Source organism: Ambystoma mexicanum, chromosome 6q (assembly GCF_040938575.1).
Source record: "Ambystoma mexicanum isolate Mex_15411 chromosome 6q, UKY_AmexF1_1, whole genome shotgun sequence".
NCBI classification, from domain to species: Eukaryota; Metazoa; Chordata; class Amphibia; order Caudata; family Ambystomatidae; genus Ambystoma; species Ambystoma mexicanum.
In genome coordinates this window covers 571781036-571787035 of record NC_090937.1, presented here as the reverse complement: position 1 = coordinate 571787035, position 6000 = coordinate 571781036, and positions in this window count along the sequence as shown.

Here is a 6000-nt window from a genome sequence, read left to right as displayed (position 1 = left end):
TTGTGGCTGCAGAGTAGTGGACTGCATCAGTGGCAGAGCCAGTTTTGGTGCAGGGGTGGACAGGGGGCAGAGGGTCATGAGCGGACAGCTGCATTGTAAAGGATTCCAGGCCAGCTGTTGATTTTTTAATTGGAGGTGTGTTGATATTTCCTCTGAATTTTGTCCAAACGAAGGAATGGGGTCTTGATGGGATGAACTGGTGCATCTTAATGCACCATTTTTCAAAAAAACTTGGCAAAAAGGCCAAACAATCGGCTCTGTAGGCTAATATGAAAGGAGCCAATAGATGCATGCCAAGTCACCAACAGTGCAAAGCAACACTGTAGAACATGTTCATAGCATCAGTGCCCAAAATATAGAGCAGCATTGCCAATTTAAAAGATATTCATGATGGTGCCCACAGTATACAACATTACTGCCACTGTAAAACACGTGTTCATGTTTCAATCCAAAATATGACATTCATGTCCTGCACAGCGTTTTCAGGCTCGCTGTGTCCCCAAATATGCCAGCATTGCCACTGTGAAGCACATGTCCTTCCTGGAGTCTTGCTCCATAATATACACCAGCATGGTCCTCCAATGCACTTTTTTTCAAGCTGCTGTGCCTAAATATATGCGTATATGCCCGCATTGCCAGTGTACAACACTTTCATGATGGTGGCCACAATATATACCAGCACTTCCACTGTAAAGCACAGGTTCATGATGCCTGTATCTACAATTCTGCCTGATGGATTATATGCGTGTATAGGTCAATGTAAAATTGTTTTACGGCACATGATGTGCAAGTATGCCACTGTCAACAACATTTATGCTGCCAGTGTGGCCCCCACCCCTCAAATTCTCTAATGTTCTGCTAAAAACACACTCATTCAAACTCTTCTGCACACACTCATTTAAATTCACTCAGTCTGCCCCTCCACATATTTAATTCAAGATATTCATTTATTGCACACACACTCATTCTTACTCCTGCAACCCGTATTTCATTCTTCACACGCGAATCCAACGCAAGCACTTGTTTACTTTTTTTTGTAAACTTACGTTGATTTCCATTAGGTTTTGCTGGTAGCCTCTATGCGTCCTTGGGCCTGGACTCCTGATGCCTTTGAAACTACACTTGCCTGCTAAATACTTAAAGATGGCATGTTAGTGAAACTGCAATACAGGTGAGCCAGCCCGGAAAGAGGGGGGTGGGGGTGGGGGAGTGGCTTATAAAATGCCAATCATGGCATGTATTCTCACTCCTCTCCACACTAGTAGCATGTGTCAGTGTGGGCCCGCAGGGACACGAGGGAGTGATACAGCACACTGCTAGCGGAGGAAGTTAGGTGTCACACTGCCCAACTTTACCTAGTATGCACGCAGGGCATGACAGTTTCACCACATTCCCAAGTGAAAGCAATGTAGTTTGTAATAACTCTTCTTAATTTGCATCTTTTTAAATGGGCATCGAGAAGAATTGTTTGTTTTGTTGTTTTAGTTGCGTATTTAAAGCGCGTTTAAAACCCCAGAGGTTTCTAAGCGCTGAGCCGGGGATCGAACCTGTATTGCTTCGTGTCGTCTTGCTTCCAGGGCAAACACAATGCTGCTGAGCTATCCTCCCGTGCAATACTCGCACAGGCAGCAGGGAGTGCAGCAGGGAGTGCAGCAGGGAGTGCAGCAGGGAGTGCAGCAGGGAGTGCAGCAGGGAGTGCAGCAGGGAGTGCAGCAGGGAGTGCAGCAGGGAGTGCAGCAGGGAGTGCAGCAGGATCTGCCATTGAACTTTATGCTGGAAGGAACGTGTACGATAAAGAACTTAAGACAGTGCTTTCCCGCAGCACCTGACTAATTTCACACTGAGATAAATCAAACGTACTGTTAGTCCCATGCACAAATAACGCTGCTTTCAGAATTATTGACAAACAGAATGATTTTAGTGAGGGTCAAAAAGGTTGGCGGCAGGGGGCTCCCGGATGTGTCTAGAAAGGGCCATAGTGTAGGATGTGAGGGGACATGAACTAATCAGCATGATTCCGTTTGTTTGAACTTCAATTCAAGCAGATTCGTCACAGTCTGAACCCATGTCCATGTATTTTCAATACCCCTAGTGTTCTGTTTATGTTTACACATTTTATCCCGTGCGAGTGGGCCTGCGGGTGAGGTAGGAAAACTGTGCATGTAGGGAAAATAAAGCTCGTGCAATGATTTTCGGTTATTGCCAAACACAGAGACAGTTTTCTTTTATTTTGCAAGACAGTCTACCGAGCTGCATGGTAATTCTACCAGAAGAATCCTGCAACCACCTGACTCTCCCAATTGACCTTCACTTTTATAGTTTATGACCTTGTGACCAAATCTGAGATTTAAAAAAGACCCTTGAGTACAATGGTCCACTATGTAGTGTCTTGGAGGAGGCTTCCTTCCTCTGTCCAGCTCTGTCTAAAAGGATAGAAGTCTGTTGTCACAGATGTCTCCACCTCACGGATCAACTCAGCTGGATCTGTCTGGAAGGCTTCCCTCCGAATCCCGAACAAGATCGACATTTTCCTCTTCACCCGTGGCTGTAACTTTCCTTTCATATCCGCCTAATCCTCGGTTCATGTGGTCTGTGCCACATGAAACGTCTGGTGGCTCGGAGCTGCTTCCTCGGCTTTCATGGTTCAATCAAATGATGCATTTTGTTCCAGAAGTGGAAAGAATAGTAAATCAATCATTGTATTAAAATCCACTCTTATTATCTGCAAAGGAAACGTTAAAGAGTCTATTGTAAACATTAATATCAGAAGAAAGGGCAAATGAGATCACGCGGTCGATAATAGGAGAAAATATACAAAATAAATCTACATCTTTGTGCAGAGTTTACAACTTCAAGGTGAACCACCGCTAAACATTGCCATGCAGGACCGAATGGACAAGATTATTTTAGTTTTAAACAAATAACTCTTAGTTCTTTTTTTCTATGCCCTACCATTTTGACCAGATAAAGGTACTGAGGCACACAGTGGTAACTTGGCTTCCCCAAGATCATACATTGTTTTGGATTTGGAGAAGCTAGGAACGAAACCCAGGCATATATATATATATATATATATATATATATATATATATATATATATATATATATATATATATATATTAGCTGCTATACCCAGTGTTGCACAGGATTTCATTTCTTCATAGCTATTCTTTATTAGAAATCCCTTAAGGTAACTTTACGCTTTTTGGAAAGGCTCCATAAGAAAGGTGAAAAGAAAGTTTCACTACATTTAGTTCATATTTTTTAACTTTTTTGTTTCAAAGTCTACACAACACAATTTTGGTTCTTCTTAAAAACTCATCATGATACGTATAACTGTACGTGAAAACAACATGGAGGTTCCTGAGCAGCATGATGGGTGACTTGATGCCGACGGTGGCAACAATTATGGACCTAAAGTTTGATATTACCAAAGTACATGTTCAATGTAAGGCTTGTTTATAAAGAAACATGTTTGTTTTGCCTGTTGGAGCAAAGATATGCAACTGATTGCCACTCTAGAACACACAACATATAACTGTCTGTGGGAGAAGCATAAAGATTCCAAGTTGGTACTAGTGCACTTGATTGACTGGCCCTGTGCCTTGTTGATCATGATACCGAATGTGAGCCTGACTGGGTACTCTAGGCGCTTGAAACTGAATGGCATGTCTGTTGGAATGAGTGGAATGCAGGGGAGGAATACATCTTCTCATTTTCCCTTCCCATTGAGCACTGTCGCTTCATGTATGTTGGGCTGCAATTTTTTGACACACAGCCTTGTGCCAATACACAGCCTAGGTGGGTCGAGATTGCGAAGCAGCATGATGGGTGACCCAACTTTCAGTCAAAGGTGATGTGGTGGCATTCCCGGCGGGTCGAGTGAGTTGGGAAATTCTGTTGGATAGTTTATGGCTTTGTCGATATCCACCACCGTATCCATTGAGCTGTACTCAGTAAATGTGCCCGGAAATATATCCTGAATCTGATTATAAATTTCATTGACAGAATAATTTTAGCAGCAAGGATGGTTCGTTCACGCAGCCACTTGTGAAATAATACTTCAGCACTATTCTTAAGAGTAACAGAAATGCCTGTCACACCTCGTTATATAGCAACAATTTGGAAACTTCTGGAATGCTACCTGCCTTCACCTTCGCCTCTCAGGTCCATTCACCTCTCATACCCCTCGCCTTCGCCCCCATACGCCTTTGCCTTACGTCGCTCATACTCCTTCGCCTCCCTATATGCCAAACCTTCGGCAAGCCACAAACCCACAAACAAGCACATTTTGACTTTTATATATATTGATATATAGTGCATTGGGCACAAGTTATTGATAGAGCTTTCCTTGTGTAACCTGAGGGCAGAAGGAAACATGTCATTTAGATATTGATATTTTTGGCTCATATGTGATGCTGTAGCACCATGTGGAGTGAGCCAAAATCTGATGTTATGAATGTGGAGAGGAGAGCATTGCTTTGGTGAATGCATCCACATCCGGCAGTCCCTGGGCTTGCCATACTTATAGAGCCCAATGATTGAAGCCCACGTCAAAACAGTACTTGGGCAACACCTACCATTTGCCTTTGCTGATATGAATGTAGTTGCCGTTGTGTCTTTGCCAGTCCCTTGTGCTTCTCTCTCCTCGATGTTCTGTCTCCATCCAACCTCACTCTCCCTCTCATCCTTCTCTTTGCCTCATCGTAGCTCTCTCCCAAACACCTTCTCCTACTCGCAACCTCCCTTTTTCAAGCTTGATTGCACTCTTCCCCTATCTCCTTCATCTTTTTCTCTCCCACTTGCACCCTCAATCTTTCTTTCACTCCACCAGCTCATGCTCCTCGCTCAAACCCTCCCTCTCTTTCCCAGCCTCACCCATAAACTGCATTGGCTGTCACTTTTCGTCCTAAATGCCTGCGAGCACATCCTTATCATTCTATTTTCCACAAAATAGAAATGATTTGGTAAAATAATTGCAACCCAGACTACGACAGAGCCCTGCGAAAAGCAGTATCCTCGAATTGGCAGATGGCATCTCTCTAACAGACAGGACCTTGGGATAAGCATGCAAGGAAGCACTAGAAACTTCAGTGTAACAGAAGTGTATGCAAAGGGTGCAGATCACTTGAAAGGCCCTCACTGGGTGAGTGCCTGGACCAACAAGGGTTATTACTGGTGAGTCCCTCCACAAAATTAGCAATTGGTGAAAAATGGGTAACTTCGTAAACATTCCTGAGTTGGAATCAACAGTGCAAATGGGATAGCTCCTGTGCAAGCCTCACCAATGGGGAGGCTTGAAGGTGGGTCGGAAGTGGACTGTAGCACTGGGGACCTTGTTGCAGAACCGGGAATGCAATGGACAGTGAAGAACCAATGCGAACTAACTGCAGCAAAGGAAACACATTCAGAATGAAGTGAGGTAGTGGTAGACTTAAGGGCGCACACAAGGAGGATTTCAGGTCCAAAGCAATTACTACTGACACCAAGGGTTTATTTATTAATTTGCATTTTTAAAGCGCTCACACATCCCGCGGGCATCGAGGCGCTGTTACAGGAATTGTTTGTCTTAGTTGCGTATTTATAACGTGCTTAAATACCCAGAGGTTTCTAAGCACGGACCCGGGGATCGGACCTGTTGCTGGTCAGTGCTTAGCTTTAGTAAAAATGAATTATCAGAATATAGTTCAACTTTCATGGCCATAATATACAGCCTGGTGGATTCAAGTGATACACAACAAGGAAGAAGAATAGCAGCTTACTTTGACATGGGCATGGCCATAAGAAAGTAGCATTTACACAGTTCAGTGGGGAAAACTTAAATCAGGTTGAATATTACACGGGCAGAATAAATGCACACTTCAACATATGCAGGGGATATTAGAGGCAATTGAAACTGCACAAATGAAATACTATAGATTTATCTTCAACAGGGACACTGAATCACCATTCATTGGTAAAGCCACACATACAAGTTAAGACGTCAGCCACATGCTAATT